Here is an 18203-nt window from a genome sequence, read left to right as displayed (position 1 = left end):
GTCCATGGGGTCATGAAGAATTGGGCATTTGAACAACAATAGTATTCTTTAAACAGACAGGTTAGGGGGTAACAGGTAGGAGTATGAAACATGTCTACAGCCTGTTACAAGAAAGTCTAGGTCCAGAAAATGAGAGGCTTTAGAGGCTATCATTCACCTTGAGTCCATTATCTCTGTCAGGAGGTAGGTAATATGTTTTTCTCATCAGAGGACACAGTGTCTTGATATCACAAGAGACTGTCATTGCTTTCCAAGATTATGCCCATTAAATGATCAAAATTCAAAGCCCAGCTTGAACCACTTGAATACCTTTGTTTTAGGATCATTCCAAGGGACAAACACTACTTAAATTCTGCTGGTCTATAAGGCTTTTGGGGCACCTAGGTGTCACAGTGGATAGAGGGCTGGGCTTGGAGTCAGAAAGACTCATCTTCCTGAGTTCGAATCCAGCCTCAGACACTTAACAGCTGTGTGACCCTGGGCAAGTCACTTAACCATGTTTACCTCAGGTTCTCATCTGTAAAATGAGCTGGAGAAGGAAATCGAAAACCACTCCAGTATTGCCAAGAAAATGTTAAATGGGGTCATGAAGAGTTAGGCAACAGCATCATAAGGCTCTTATACAGGGCTGCCACCTTTGGCAAAAGCTGAGAGTCAGAAGAAGCATTTAGTTTGTTTGCAGCTGAAAACAGATTCCTACAGGCAGTTGGAGGCTTCACAATGCTTCTTTGAAAAGTCTTCCCTCATTATCAACAAATCCTACATTGCAGAACATGTCTGTCAAACATGAAGCAAAATGGCCTGAATAATCAGGTAAGGGGAGGTGATAAGTTCATTGTAAAAAGGTTCCCACAATGAAAAATTCATTCATTACATATACATAAACTGAAATAGATTGTTTTGTTTCATTCTTTCCAGGGTATCATGTGATCTGATGTCATAAATATACAATTACAGTGACCAAAGAATTATCAACCAAAGCCAAATACAATTGTAAGACCTTAGACAAGTCATTTAATCTATTTGGGCCTGATTTTCCTTATTTGCTAATTGTGTGTAGGGGTGGGACAGGGGCACAAATTCTAACAACTGATCACTCAGTAAGCATGTGCCAGGCACAAGGACTAGTAGTATAGAGACAAAAACAAATGTTACAAAATAGCCTTTTCCTATTTATGTATAGGGCAGGTGGGTGGCACAGTGGGTAGAGCACTGGGCTTGGAATGAGGAAAACTCACGTTTATGAGTTCAAATTTGGCTTCAGACACTTACTATCTGTGTGATCCTTAGCAAGTCACTTAATCCTATTTGCCTCAGTTCCTCATCTATTAAACAAGCCAGAAAAGGAAATGGCAAACCACTCCAGTATCTTTGCCAAGAAAACCCCAAATGGGGACACAACTGAAAAACAACAGCAGCATTTATCTATATCTAATGTCCATGAGTTTTCATTTCAGGGGCCTTTGTCCAATGTTTTTTTTTTCTTTCCTCTAATAGCCGCTCAAATTAACCCTTTTTATGGTAACAACATTCCCATGCTCTGAAGCCTTCTTCTGATAATCTAGCACACCATATCACCCCCTTTGCCCAGGCATGTTGAATTATAGTTTGACATTCTTTTCCTGGCATTATGTAATCTGACTTCATAAATATATAACTACCCTGCTAACCACCAATGTCAAATGTAGCTGCAAGAGCTGAGACAACTCACTCAAATTTCTTCAGGTTGGATTGTCCTTATCTATTAGGGTTGGAGGTAGATAAGGAAGGACAGAAGCTCAATGATCTCTGGGGTCTTTTAAAATGTTAACATTCTCTTTTTCTATGCTGATCAACCAATCTATCAATAAGCATTGATTAAGTGCCTATTTTGTGCCAGGCACTGGGCTAGGTGCTGGGAATATAAAGACAAAAAGTATTTCCTATCCTCAAGCAGCTTACATTCTATAAGAAGAGACAACATGCACTTAAAAAATAAATATAAAATTAGCGTAAAATGTCAGACTATAATGCAATGTGCCTGGGCAAATGGGGTAATAAAGGGTGCCCCAAAAGAAAGCATGTATATCCATGCATGTGCCGTAAAGAGTTAATCTGAGTAGCTACTGGGGAAAGCATTGAGCTCCACTGGGCTGATGCCATGTATACAAGTTTTTATGAAAATTTATTTGATTTTACTTTTGGCTATTTCATGCTATCAGGAGCCATGGGACAGGTACAGACAAAGCAGCAGAAAAAAATAGCAAAAAGATTGATAGTTACTAAGACTTAATATACCATTAAAACATCAAAGGAAAGCTAATAAAGTCTTTATATTGTAATTTCCCTGTTTTTGGAACAAAACATCTCCATTACTTGTATTGTATAGAACATTAATAGCTGGGGGAAAAAATTCATCTTAATTGAAGCTTACAGTTTTCAATGACACATGCTTCAAAGGTTGATGTATATCAAGTTGCTGTGTTGATGGCTCACAGAAATGGAAGAGCCAATGAAATGAATCAAAAGAAATTCATTCCTCTGGCACTTGCTAGAGAAGGGATAAGAAATAGGATGACATTATCCTGAAGGCTGTGGCCAAGGCACATCATAATAAAATTATCTTCCAGTAACATTCTAATTAGTCTGTCTTCCATCATTGTGTGACTCTCTGAGGACCTGAGTTTGTTTTCTGGACTGGTTAGTAATTTACTAACTAGCTGTAGAATCCAGGGGGAAAAATGTGGGGAAGAGGTTTAAGAGGGATATCTATTATCTAGAATTTTGCCCTTGGATATTTTTAAAAGCTGGTTTTTTTCTATGTTGATACTTTGTCTACAAAGTAGCTGCCTTAGAGGAGAAAAGTATAGCCCAGAAGAGCCCCTACCTGTGAAGCTTTCCTGAGTCTCTTTCCATCAAAATTTAACAGTGTCTCTTAGTCCCTAAATGACCTTGTTATTACTATGTGATGGATCATTGATGCCACATGCAAGTGAATTGGATTTAATTGGATTTAAGTGAGGAAGTGCTGTGCAAAGTCACCAACCTCACTTTCTCCTCAGGAGCCATGTGGGTCCAGTGGCCAGGTATGGATCAGGACAACTACAGACGAGTTGCAGTGGGAAACCTTGGCCTTTTCAAGCTAAGGTCTTTAATAGGTCTCAGTTTGACTGAGGCAGTGCCCATTCAGTGATCTAGGCTTAATTTTTTAAAAAATGAGCAAGGAATGGCATCTTAAAAAAATAGATCTGGTAGGGGAAGACCCTCAGGGTTTCTGGCCAAAACAGAAACAATTGTTATTTACATTCCTTTTGAACCTATCAGGGCCAAAACAGTGACCAAGTAGGGCTTGGTCTGGGAACAGAGTGATTTGGGGTTAAAGCTGGTATTGAAGGGAAAAAAAGTTTCAGAGATTAAAATTTACATTCCCTTTGGGCAGAGCACCAGCAGGTAAAGGTGTGACGCCCTATGTAAAGAGAGAAAAAGAAAAGAAAGAAAAGAAAGAAAGAAAAAGGAAGGAAGGAAAGAAGGAAGGAAGGAAGGAAGGAGGAGGGAGGAAGGAAGGAAGAAAGGAGGGAGGAAGGAAGGAAGGAAGGAGGGAGGAAGGAAATCATTAATCTGACAAATGAAACAGATTAATGTATGTGTTGCTTCTCTGAGTAGTCATGCGCATTTGAGCAAAGAACTTATGTAAGTACTGACTAATTATGAGAAAGTCATTTAATTTCTCCTAAGCTTGAGTTTCCTTATCTGTAAAATGGTAATAATGAGATTAGCTGTACTTACCTCATAGGGCTGTTGTGAAGAAAGTATGCTATAAATTGTTAAAAAAAAAATGTAAATATTATCTTTAACTGGGAGATGCAGACAACCTAAAGCAATGATTCTAATATAGGGAATTTTAGGCATTAATGAAAAACTGGTAAGAGCTGTTCTTCAGGATCTGTGGAGTTCAGCTAAAGCTTTCAAATCTTGTAACACAGGCAACCATCTATTCTGCCTCCTATGTGAGTAGCCCTAGGTGAGTGAAATTCTATGAATCCCACAAAAAAAAATAGGAATCCTAGGAATATAAGTGGACATAGGGCTACAAGCACACTGAGGTATGTGAGGATATTGCTTACCTGAAGGTCAGACGGCATCTCCCATTTCTGCAGTTAATTCCATTGGTTTTTAATTGTTTGCTTTTGTCTTATAATCAGGGAGGTAGTGAGGTACAGTAGAAAGAGTGATGAATTTAGAGCCAGAAAATCTGAGTCACCTACTTTGTGACCTGGGCCAACTTACTTCCCATCACTGAACTTCCATTGCTTCATCAGTAAAATGTGGAGCTTCGACTACATGACCTTTAAAGTCCCTTTTCAGCTCTGAAGCTATGAGCCTGTAAACTTCTTTTGGAGTTAATTAGAACAAAATTGTTGAAAGAAAAGAATACTATCAAATGAAATTAAATTAGTAAGTTGATTATTATTTTGCCACCACATTAGGTTCACATAGCATTGCTACAAAGTATCTTTTGTTAATTTGTTTGAAGACTAAACGTCTTACTCTCTTTAGACTTTTAAATTGTCTTTCATAGGACATGGTGGTATATGCCTGTAAACCCACCTGGGAGGAGGAGGATTGGCTGGTAGATCTCTTGAGCTCGGGGATTCTGAGGTGCAGTGGACTAAGCCAATCAGCTGTCTGCATGAAGTCTGGCATCAATATAGTGAATCCCTGGAGGCGGGGCGGTCATGAGGTTGCCCAAGAAAAGGTAAAACAGCCCAGGTTGGAGCAGATCAATCAGTAGTGGAACTGAGCCCATGCATAGCCCCTATACTTCCAGCCTAGGAAAGATAAGGATTTTTTTTTGCAGTATCTTTTGTATTATGAACCTAGCAATTATGAACAAATATACTTATATTTTTAAAAGGAACATAAATAGGACAGTTTTACTACTATTCTCCATTCAAATATTAAACTGCTTTTCTCTTCATAGTTTCCATATGAGCTGCTTAGAGACAACTATGTTTCATCAATGATGCCTGGAACATGCCAAAGCGTCTGATAAAAATATAAACACAATAGAATTTTGAGCTTCTGTCCTTCCCTACCAGAAATCCCTCTGGAGATTTAAGCCTTGGTATTCCGACTCTAGAGTCAATACTCTATATATACTGGGGCAAGACATGGTTACAAACACCTGGGAAGCCTTAGTGTGAAGTTATGGCTTGGGTGGATATGAATGGGAATTAGAGATCCAGAGAAGCAGGCTATAATCTAACTTCATTAAGGAAGGCTCTGAGTATATCCTTTTGTCAAGTAGTGCAGCATAGGCCTAAACACACATACACACACACAAACACACACTCCAGTCAACTCTTCCTGGCAGCACCCATCTGTCAATAGATGTGCCTTCATAAATGTGTTTGCAAGGAGCTATCTCTGCTTTCCTAGAATGAATGAGCCTCGCTCAGAAAAGCCATTAATCTAGGAGCCCTAGAAAAATACATTTTTGAAAGTCTTCCATTTTAGTCAGTGGCACTGCCCCGTTTATTGCAATGTGTCAACATGGCCCAGACACTGAATGTGTACTGTGTACAGCACAGCTTGGCACTGCCAGTCCCCTCAATGAGTTCACTTTCTGTCAAACAGGTTGCTGTTTTATTTTATTAGATGCAAACTGGGAAAATCCCAGTTTTTTATGGCTTCCAAAAGTCTGTGTGCATATTTCAAGCTTCTGATTTATATATTTTTCTACCTAGTTCCAGAAAGAAAATATGATCATTTATAAAGGAAAGGCAGAGGGTGGAGGGGGAAGAGGTGGGTGCTATATTTTATTCCAGGCATCTGAAGCAATAGATGATTTGAAGTACGTTGGCCACCTCAGTTCTGCAGAGAACTCACTTATTCAGGCAGGTTGGGAGGCATTCAATTCTTGTTCCCCACAGAGAATCAGTGTACAAAGCTACTCCCCAGGACCTCAAGGAACCTTGTCACCCAAAAGATCATATGGTAATAATTTAGGGGCCACAACAACTCTTAAGGACCATCAATTAAGTTATAGAAGAGCTGTTTTCCATGTTAGTGAAGGAGTTCCCCAAATAATAACGATAATACTTATTCATGTTGACCTACTCCCTAAAATTTACAAAACTCCTTGCATATGACCCTCACAACAGCCCTAAGATGTGGGAGGTGTGTTTATCCTGATTTTACATGTGAGAAAACTGAGAATTAGGATGGGAATCATAAAGAGATATAGACCTGGAAGGGACATTGGAGCCTATTTACTCTAATTCCTTCATTTTACAAATGAGAAAACCAGAACCAGGAAATTAAATTATTTTCCCAAGGTGACACAGGAAGTAGCCATCAGAGAGGTTTGAGCCTTGGTTCTCTGGCTCTAAAGTCAGTACTTTTTACCCTGTATCATGATGCTCAGTCAGTCAGTTAAAAGGTATTTATGAAGTACTTACTATGTGCCCGGCACAGAGAGTACAAAGAAAAGTAAAAATCAGCCCTTCCCGTGAAGGATATCACTTTCTCCACGGAGACATAAATATGTAGATAATTGGGAACATGCAAGATGCATGCAAAGTAGATCATGTGGGTGTTGATCTGAAAGGGGAAGGCTGTAGAAGCTGGAAGGATCAGGAAGTTCTTCCAAAGAAAGTGGAATGGAAATTTGTCCTGAAGGAAGCCAGGGACACAGCTATTAAGTGCCAGGAAGGAAATTTGAATCTGAACCTTCCCAACCAGCACTTTAACCTTGTTGTTGTTGTTGTTCAGATGTGTGACCCTGGCAAGTCACTTAACCTTGACCCAGTAAGTCAACTTTCTAAAACTATGCAAAGCAGAGAAACTAATGGCTAATGGGCATGGGGATCAGCAATTTCATAGATTTAGGGAACTCCCCAATGAGGAAATGCCTCATCTTTAAGATATTATTCTATCTATCTATCAAAGACAAGAGGCAGTCATGTGACCCTGGAGTCTGGAAGACATGATTTAAAGTCTATATGTGGCATATTTTAAATGTGTCACTGTGGACAAGGACAAGTTACTTAACTTCTCAGCAGTCCAGGCCAATCTCTAAGACAATTTGTTTGTATGATGGGTAGTGGAAGTTTCCACACATGGGAGTTCTTCACTGAATCACGACTCTATACTGCTTATCTTTTCCTGGAACTTCCCTCAGCACCTGGGGCTTCCTTTCTCTACTGGATCATCCTATCTTCCATGCAACCTGCTTTTCATGGAATATCCTCTGAGGGAGGAGAAGGAAATAGCATTTATGAGTGCCTGCTATGGTCTAGGTGTGAAATGCTTTGCACATATTATCTCATTTGATCCTCACAACAAACTTGTGAGATAGGCACTATTGTGATCCTCATTTTACAGCTGTGGAAACTGAGGGAGACAGAGGCTAAATGGTTTTACCCATAGTCAGACAATTACTAAGTGTCTGAGGCTGAATTTGGACTCAGGTTTTCCTGACTCTAGGCCCAGAGCTTTATCTGCTCACCATCTAGCTACCTCCACTCTTCCCCTCTTCTCTCATTAGTGAATTCCTCATGGAGCTTCCATTTTGTGAAGGGACTCAAGCTGGCCTGCATTCATTCCCCTGCTGGTTTTGTTCCAGACCTTATGGACTTCAAACTATCCCCCCATCTCACCCCTCGGTTTCAGCTCCCTCTTCCCCCATTCCTTTTCAGTTTTCTTATGTATTATCTTCCCCCTCAATTAGAAGCTCCTTGAGAGCAATAATTTTTTTTCTTTTTGCTCATATTTGTATCCCCAGCTTAGCATAGTGCCTGGTTCATAGCAAATGTCTAGTCAACTCTTGTTTCCTCTTTTTTTTCCTTCCTCCCTCCCTTCCTCCCACCCTTCTACCTTCCTTCCTTCCTTCTTTCCTTCCTTCTTCACACCAATGAAATCATAAATCCAAACCTTGCTCCTCCTCCCAAAAAAAAAAAGATACAAAGACTGAAAAGATATAAAGTGAAGATTAGGATGATATTTGGTTAGTATTATAATTAAATTACCCAAGGAGAACTACATAGAATTAGACAAAATAATAGTAAAATTCATTTAGAGTAACAAAAAATCTAGAATCTCAAAGAATAGAAAAAATGTTAAATATAAACCAGTAACCATCAAAACTATTCAGTAGTGGTTAAAAAAAAATAAATTGAAAAAGAAATGAAACTGTGACCATAACATTAGATACTGATCAAGCAAGGGTGCATCTTTCTGGATAATGCATCATGCCAAGATGGAGCTACTTAAAAGTGGAAGCAGAGGTTAAGATAAAATGATCACTGGAGCAAAACCAGGAAATGAAGTTCAGGAATGAAAACACAGAAAAATTAATCACAGTAGGTAGAAGGACTGTCAGTTATTTTATTTCCTTGCCTACCAATTCTTTTACCTGGAGATCTCTCTTATGGACAAAGACTGGTATAAGAGTGCTTGATTTGGACTTGGGTTCAAATCCCAGCTCCACTGTTTACTATCTGTGTGACCCTTGGCAAGTCAGTAACTTTCTCTGGCCCTCAGTTCCCCACCTATAAAATGAGGGTGGATGGTCTAGACAACTTCTAAATATAAAATCTGATAGTTCTGCCTTCTATACTTCTGCCCATCTTCTACACCTGTGGCAGCCAAAGAATCCAGAAAGTTAACCTCAGGTAAGAATCCACAGAATGAGCATCTAGTAAAAGCCTCTCAGATCAGATTTTGTAAAAACAAACAAATAGATAAAAAGAACAAAATGAAAACAAATGAAAACAAAACAAAGTAACAAAAACTTTGGGCTCTCCCTCAACTACTTAAACTACAATATAAGTTAGAAATGACATTATTACAGCTAATATAATAGCTAGCATTTATATAATGCCTACTATGTGCTAGGCACATGCTAAGTATGTTACAAATATTATCTCACTTGATCCTCAAAACAACTCTGAGAAGTAGGTGCTATCATTATCTCCATTTTATAACTGAGGAAACTGAGGTAAACAGAGTTCAAATGATGTAACATAGGTCACACAGCTAGTAAATGACTGAGACCAGATTTGAACTCAGTAAATGATTGAAACCAGATTTGAGCTGAGGTTTTCCTCTAAGACTAGAACTCTATCCATAGCACTAGTAGCCAAAAATAAACAAACAGATGAATGAATTGAATGAATGAATGAATAAAAATGAGTGAATGAACAAGTGAAAAATGGATAAATGAATGAATGAATGGAGAAGCTAAATAGCATAAGGAAAATACCTGTTCTTAATTTTATCTAGATACAGGGAGACTTAGTTATTTATTCCCAATATAGGAGGATTATCACCTATTATAAATTAGTTGGGATATTAGGCTACAACTGTATAGAAAAGTCGTAAATCAAGGTCTAGGGATGTTTGAAACACAAACAAGTAGAAAATAGAATACTAGACTTGGAATCAGGAAGACCATATTTCAAATCTCACCTCACATACTTCTTAGCTGTGTGACCCTGAGCAAGTCACTTAATTGCTCTTGAATATCAGGGGTTTTTTTCCTATAAAGTGACTAATAACTTCTAATAGTCTTTTCTAAATCTAAACCTATGATCCTATGATCTTATGGATCAATTCTAAAAAGGGTTCTTCGGTAGACTCAGGACTAGTCATATAGTTAACAATAATATTAATTGGCTAAAAACAAAAATGGCAAACTCTTGAGCTAAATAGACACATTATTAGCCATGTTTTACACTTTTAACTATAGTTCATTTCATTTAAGAGAGTACTGATTCATTTTTTTTTACAAATAGAATGTTCTTTTTGATTTTTTTAATGTCTGAAGTGTCAGTTGACGAGGTTCTTAATGGATTATCTTGACTCAGGTATCAACGGAAAAAAATCACAGTCTGTCTTTCCTCTTGTGGTTCTTTCCACCAAATGGAAGCAAACAAGTTCTTATTTGGTGTCTGCTCCATCCATTCTTCAAGAATGGATACTGTCATAAAAGTGGTTCAAATTGAAATCCATTGACAAGTGAGTTCACAGAATCTCTAGTCATGTTATTGTTGGCTCAAACCACATTTGCAAGAATTACCCTCAATTGAAAAAAAAAAGCTTTGCTTTAGAAATGCACATGAGAGACACTAGATATATGTTGTAGCTATCCTACTTCATAATGGTTTCATAGCTTTCTTGGTTCAGTAATAAAGTATCCCATCAATTTGGTGGGATGGAGGAAAGATTGTTCTAAAGTGACTACCCCAGGGTCTGACACAATTAGACTCCATCTTCAGGTCTATAGCATATTTCTTGGCTGCAACTTTTAAAACATAGGTTCACACTGTGAATGAGCTAAGACTCACATGGAATATAAATGAGATTCTTCTTGTGAATGTGTGTATTGTACAGGAAACACTTCAAGTTACATTTTCCATGCTGGATTCAATTGCTAAAGCCAATAGCAATGTCTTCTTTCCTCTATCCCTCAGCTCTCCTTTAATTTCATTGCTGTTTGTAGATAACAAAATATAGGAGTTTTCTTGTTTCTGAAGTGTAAAAGACATTGCATTGTGATTTAAAAGTCTATACAAAACAGAGAAAAGTTGCACTTGCATACATTTCTATACATTTGTACAGAAGCTCTTTGTCAATCAGTCCACAAGCATTTAGTCCCTACCAAGTGTGAAGTCCTACACTGGGAATTGTCTATAACAAAAAAGCAAGTGTACGACATGATCCCTGTTCTTGAGAAGGGGATCATCCACTTGGGGGAAGGAGGGGGAGAAGACTGACACAAATGAAATGATTAGTATATCAACACACATCATAATATACACGTATATTATGATGTGTGTTGATATACTAATGATTACTGTTGATATACCAAATGATTAGTATAACAACATATGACAGTACTTAAGTAAAGCTAAAGAATATGTGGCCTTGAATTTCAAGGAGGTTAGGACCATAGTTTCTGAGGGTCTGGAAGCAAGAAAGGAAATTTAGACTCAATGTTATATTCAATGAGAAGTAACAGAAGGTTTTTGAACCTATAAGTGATGTGATGAGAATGAATTTTAAGGAAAATGGTCTACCAGTGGTATAGAGGGCGCATTGGAAAAGGCTGATAGATTATAGGCAGAGAGGTTAACTAGTAGTCTATGACTAAATTATTTGTAAGTTGGTGAGATCGTGCTTTAGACTAAAGTGAAAACAGTGGGATCATGGGGAAAAAAGTCATTATGAGACAGAGGGTCACAAACTCTCAGAATGATGAGGCATCTCAGAGGTCATCTAATTCAATTCAAACCTGAAGTCTTTACAATATTTCTGATGATTTCAAAAGAAGAATTTGCAGGATTTAGTGATTGGAAATTTAAATTAATTGTGGCAACATTAGTAGAGAGTAATTGAGAAGGAAGCTGGTTTCAGAAGCAAAATGATAAGTTTGTCATTATATATTGACAAAGGCAGCAGCATGGAGTTTGGAAAGAGAGATGGCTTCAGAGTTCAGAAGACATGGGCTCAGATCCATCTTTAACTTATACTCTATGATCCTGAGTTCAAATCTAGCCTTAGACAATGTGTCTAGTAACCCTGGGCAAATCACTTAACCTCATTTGCCTCAGCTTCCTCATCTGTGAAATGAGCTGGAGAAGGAAATGGCAAACCACTCTAGTATCTTTGAAAGAAAACCCCACAAGGAGTCACAGAGTTGAACATGACTGAAACTCAACAACAACAACACATGGCCCTAGGAAAGCTCTTTCTAAGACCAAAATGGAAGAGTAGGTGCCAACCTTCACTGATAATTTCCTCCCAAATATTCCTTCTACCAATAAAACCAATGATCCTTTACAGAAATTTTAATTTTAAAAAAGTTGAGTTTGAAATGGCAAATAGAAGGAAATTCAAGTGAAGATGTCCATTAAGATTGGAGGTTTGGATGAGAAGATGGAGTTATTGAGGTTTAAATCACTGATACAGAGATAAGAACTGAAATTATGTGACGTCACTTCCTCACCATACTGCCTTTACTAGGACCATCACATACACTACCTACCTACTAGTAAACTGGATTCTGCCCCCTGTGTCCTTCAGCTCTTTGCTAATTTTTACTTTATCTTTCTAGGATCCAGGCCTCTACCCACTTCCTGGATTATCATACTTCATCCAGCTCCTTTTCATGTGTTGTCTTCCTCTTTTAGAATGTAAAGTCTTTGAGGGAATGTACCACCTTTCTTGATTTTATTTGTATCCCTGTTGCTTAATATGATGCCTAACATATAGCAAGTGTTCTATCTCTATTATCTCTATTTATCAATCTGTTATCTATCACTCTGTTGTCTACCTGTCTTTCTGAAGGGTCAAGCTCTTTTAAGCTAATTAATCAACTAGCATTTAAGTACTTGCTATATGTCAGGCATTGTGCTATGTGTTATGGATACAAAGAAAAGCAAAAGTGGCTCCTGCCCTCAAAAAGCTTATATTTGAATGAGAGAGACAACACAGAAATTACTACATATATGTTATGTATATAGTAAATGAAGGTCATCTTAGAGGGGAAATAATTATGTAAAGAAAGAAGAACTGAAGATGGAGGGCTAAGGTCTGAAGAACTACCCACGGTTAGGGTGAAGGAGGAAGAAACCACCAAGGAAGGAGAAAACAAACACTAGGAGAAGTAGAAGAAAAACCAGCTAGGCAGACAAACCAGCACTGGCAATCAAAGTTCTGGGCACTGTCAAATGGTTTGATGTTCAGAATGGTTATGGATTCATCAACAAGAATGACGCCAAGGAGAATTTATTTTTCCACAAGAAATTGGGCTGAAGTAGTCAAAGGTTTGAAGTAGAGGATGGATAATCAATAATATTAGATGCTACAAGGATCAGGAAGTATGAAAATGCAGAATAAACCAGTAAATTTAGTAATTAGAAGGCTATGCATATTAGTTATGCTTTATGACACCTCAGAAATAATATCCACAACTATTACTCTTATTTTATAAATAAATTACACTTCCCACCAATGTCCCTCTGGCTCATTCAATAATTTTTTCCCTCTTTTTCTAAAGCCTATGATTAATTGAGCCTGCAACTGAGATTAATTGCTTTTCTCCCCTTCATCAGATACTCAAGAAGTTCCCTTAGGCATGATATAATTTCTGCTACAGTCTTTATGGAGCTTTGAATCTGCCTTTCCACATTGCATCTGGTCCATTCATGGCTACTCATGCAGATTTTTCCATCAACCACTGCTGTCCTATGGGGATGATGCTGGGAGACTGATGGTAAAATGAAAAGTCCCAAATCCTCTGAAGTTCTCAAGGTCAAGGCCAAGGCCAATGGTAAGGCATTCTTCTTCCTCCTCCTCACCCCCCAAACGGCCTCTACTCCCAGGGTTTTTTTTTTTTTGCAACACTCAACTGTCAAATCTGCTTCAAATCCTTGGGTCTGAATTGGCGTCCTAGTTTTGCACAGGCTCCACAGGGCATTTACTAAACTTCTTCAGCCAATCAGAACTTCCTATCAATGTCCCTCTGGTTCATTTGATAATTTTTTCTGCTTATTCTAAAGCTTATGGTTGAGCCTACGATTGAGATCAATTACTTGTTTTCCTCCTTTTGGGGTACCAGCACTTTATCACTTCCTTGAAATGGGGTGGGATGCCTTGATTGACTTTCTCAGTTGAGCCCAACTCTTACAGAAAGGGGAGAACAAAGAAGCAAGAATGGTAACTGAACCTAGAAACCAAGATGGGCACTAGGAAAGAGTCTGTTTTATATGGGCACCACTCCCCTTTCTATTCTCCCTTGCTGCTTTTTCCCACCTGCATTCACATGGCTTTTTTCAGTCTTAACATTAGACTGTGAATTCTTCACAGACAGGGACAGCACTTTCTAGGGCTTTTAGATGCCCATACTGTTCAACTTTGTACTACATATTCGGTACGTTCTGGCAACTATTGAACTAAACTCCTATCTCTCCACTTTTTGTTTTCCTCTTCTTCAGTACTACCCAGTGTCTGTGAAAGATCACAGAATCATTAGAATTTTTAAAGCTTTATGGGATTAATTCAACAAATGACACACATTTGTTAAGTGCCTACTATAAGCAGGGCACTATGTTAGATTCTGGCAAGGCAAAGATAAATACGTCACAGGCTCCCTCTCAAGAAAATGATAAGATAACAGGGAACTGGGGAGAAGGAGGAGATATGTAGATAATTAACTCTGCCATAAGAGAATAAGAAGCAGTGTGGCATAGTAGAAAGCCAGCCTCAGAGCCAGTAAGACCTGGATTCAAGTCCTGTTTTTGACATAAATTTGTTTTGTTTCCATGGAAAATTTACTTAAGCTCTCAGTGCTCTAGCCAGCCTTCTAAGATTATAAATTGCAGAGAAGTTACTGAACTGCATTGATAGAGGGAGTTTCATCTTATTCAGATTGCCAATGTTAAAGAAATCACAGATCCAGTCCCTGTCCTATCTCGATGATGGAGTAATATCGGTAAAAGGAAAAGTTAGTTAAGTTCAAAAAACAGGTCAAAGCAAAGTCCTATGGGGGAAAAAAATTGAAAGAGGGAGTGATTACTTCACCTAGATAAGCCACGAAAGGCTCCCTGATGGAGGTTGCTCTTGAGTTCAGCCTGGAAGGATTACAACAAATGCAAAGTGAGTGTGAATGAAGCCCATTCTAGGCGAGGGCTCAGGGACTGGATAGGACAGAAAAGAAAAAGGGGATGGAGAGTAAGCCAGTTTAACTGATCATGTGGAGCAATATGAGATAAAATTGGAAACGTGCATTTCAGAAATAGTACAGAGGGCCAGCTAGGGCTTGTCATAGAATCAGGGAAGCCAGGGTCAGCCCTACCCCATGAGGGACGTCTGAATAGTGCTGCTGCTGCTGTTACCACCGCTACTGTTGTTGTTATTGTCGCTGTTATTCTCTTTGCTGTTTCCTCAGCCTGGCACTGTGAGAAAAACTCCCTTGTTCCTGTAAGGTCAAGAACTCAGACAGTGATAGATGATGCACTTTGGAGGGGAGAACACGGAACTAGGATCCCTTGAGGAGCCATTAAAGGGAGACCCTGACTCTGTGATTCCTTTTCATTTCAAGTGTTAGCAAGTGCTTTTTGTTTAGACTAAAAAACTGAAGTGAGGACAAGGGTAGAATGTTACTTTGTCTTCCTCTAACAACAGTGGCATCCCTTCTTCCTTCTTCATAGTATCCAGCCAAAATCCAGGGTGCTAAATTCTGAGCAAATCCCTCCTGCTTGTACTTTTCTTCCTCTCACCACTCATCCTTCCCTCCCTCCCTTCGAGCCAGAAGTTTCTTCCTGCTCTCCCAAAGCCACTGCAGAAAGTGGTATGTTCTCTGCAGGAACACAAGCACAACCCTCCTCTACCTTTTCCCAGTCACGCCTCTCGGTTGTTATGGTTTTGGCAACTGTTAAGCCGAGAAAACATTCCAACAACTGGTGACAATTTTCACTTTTCATGTGGACATTTTGTCATCAAGTTGAGCCTAAAAGTGGGTAGTTAAGCTAATGACTTTCAGGATGATGCTCAAGCCAAGAAAAAATGTCCTAATCATTATGTGGGAAACATTGATGTTCCCTACGTACACATACTCATAAAATCTTGGAAATGGAAGGGACCCTAGAGATCACCTAGCCCAACCCCCCTCATCGGAAAGGGAAGAATTCTGGGGGTGAGTTTGAGAAGAGTTTAGCAAATGCTCTCAACGTCACACAACTGGCAAGTAGAACCCAAGTCTTCTGTCACTCAGTTCTGTCTGTGCTTTTGCCAATATTTCTCACTAATGTAGAGTTCAATGGTAATAGCCAAACATTTTAGGAACCAAAACAATGACATATTTTGTTCATACATCTAATCAATTTAGAAACTTGTTTTGCTATGTAAAGAGATAGCGAGGGGGGCTGATCAGTTTGAAGATTCCCACCCCACCATCAGTCTGATAAGATTATCACATGAAGGCCTTTGTTTGGAGGTGTCTAAAGGGTACTTTCCAATGAAGTATGGGCATGCCTACCCACACCTTGCTGAGAAGACACAAGGAATATAACTGACTGATTTGGGTTGGTTGGTTGGTTGGGTTTTTTTGGTTTAGGCAGTAGGGTTAAGTGACTTGCCCAGGGTCACACAGCTAGTGAGTGTTATGTGTCTGAAGCCAGATTTGAACTCAGGTCCTCCTGAATCCAGGGCCGATACTCTATGCACTGCGCCACCTAGCTGCCCCAATATAACTGACTGATTAAAAACTCGGGAGAACAGACAAAGAGCCATCTCTTTCTGTGGTCTATAAAAGTGAAATGACAGACCAGTCTTTCTCCATGTACTTAAAAAGGTAGATTTGTAAAACTTAGGGTAATACTATGTAATATGAGCAATATTTTAATCCTTGCCCTCATATTAAGCTAGACTAGTTTTTCCTTTAAATATATTTAAGACATTCCTCAAGATTTAGTTGGCTCAGGAGACGAAAAGCCCAGACTATTAACATCATTTCTTCATCTCCTGAACACGAAGCAGCCCCGATGACCTAGCCGGGCTCCCTGAGGTTTGGCCAGTAGATCACAATTGGTAATGCTAGCAAGGGAGCTTCACTCAACTGAATCACTTCAGTGCCTATCTTTATAGAATATCCTTCTGCTGGGGTTAAGTAAATCTATTTTTCTTAACTGCTGAATGACTTACAAGCATCTCAATTTGTTCCAAGATCAAACCCAATCTATGGGGGTGACTAGCCTGAGTCATATTCAGTCCAAAACAAACTATAATTATTCATCCATGTCCATAGAGCAAGTACTTCAAGAAATTAGAATTCAGGTCTTCTTTTACATTGGACGTCCCTAGCAATGGTATATCTTTCACTCCTGTTGAGGAACAGGCACTGAATTTATGCTATTGGTTCACAGACTTCAAGTTTATTCCTGGCTCAGACAATCATTCAGTTGCTACAAGCTCTCAGATTTCCTCATTTTCTCCATTGGAAAGCTGGGAATAATATGGCTCAGTATCAATCTCACAGGCATGAACTGTTACACAGACTCTCAGAATGCTTTGTCCTTTTCTGATGTGAGTTGCTAGGTAATTACCAAGCCTAACAACTCTCACTATAACAAGTATTTTCTGATGTGTACCCTGGAGTTTTACAACAGACTCATCAACTGCACAAACTGATTTAGTTTCTTTCAACACTGTCTATATTTGATGGTATTTTATGCCCTGTCCCTCATGTTCCCACCCCTGAAATGTAGCTTGCTTAGTCTACCTATATATCATTGTTTTTCATAATTTGATACATACCAATTTTTTTTATTCTTTAATCAGATTTACCTGCATTTCTTTGAATTCCTTTGTCTCGCCATGATTTTCTAATACTGTAATGTCAAAATCTCAGAAGACAATTTATTGTTGAAATAGGAAGTCTGTCTATGTTCACCTTGGTCCATGATGTACCTTCTTCTGTGAGCCAAAGTTATATCAACATTTTCTTGATGCTATGCCACATGGTAAACTCATTTGCTGTCCCTTAACATCACAGTTGTTTTTCAAGTTGTATCAATGCAGTTTGTTCTGTTTTTGTTTTTGTCATTATAGCTTTTTAAAGTTGTTTTTCTCACTGAATACCTGTTTTGGATTATTCTTTTCCAAATCATTGTTGCCTTATATTTTCCTAAATTGGAATTCATTTTGGTGATCCATTGTCCATAATCACATTGTAAAGAGATCTTTATTTCATTTTGGTTTTAGTGGACTTTGCAGCACTTCCCAATGTAATGTTTTTAATTAAAATGTTCTTAGAATGTTAGCAAGAATTTAGGAATATAAAGCTCTTATAGTGCATTTTATCACATTTTTTTGAAGCGTTATGAGCTTTATTACCGAAAAGTTTCAAAGTGTGGAATAATTCTTTAAACATAAAATTAGAAAAGCTCATATTGGAAAGGGGATTCAACTAGCAAAGAGCATAAAAGTGACAGAAAATAAATGGTTTTAAATGTATTATGTAAAAGAAGAAATCAAAAGAATATTTTTTTCAGCAAATTGCAATGGAAAAGGGGTTGGATTTGGAATTAGATAACATAGGTTCCAATCCTGGTTTTTCTACTTACTCTCTATGTAACCCTGGGCATGTAACAGCTTCTATGGGCCTCAAATTCTTCACGTGTAGAATGAACAGGGTGGACTAGGTGGCCCACGAGGGCCAT

The sequence above is a fragment of the Phascolarctos cinereus genome, unplaced genomic scaffold (assembly GCF_003287225.1).
Source record: "Phascolarctos cinereus isolate Bilbo 61053 unplaced genomic scaffold, phaCin_HiC Scaffold_5;HRSCAF=322, whole genome shotgun sequence".
In the NCBI taxonomy this organism is placed as follows: domain Eukaryota; kingdom Metazoa; phylum Chordata; class Mammalia; order Diprotodontia; family Phascolarctidae; genus Phascolarctos; species Phascolarctos cinereus.
The sequence above is the reverse complement of the archived record's forward strand: the minus strand, read 5'-3'. Positions refer to the sequence as shown.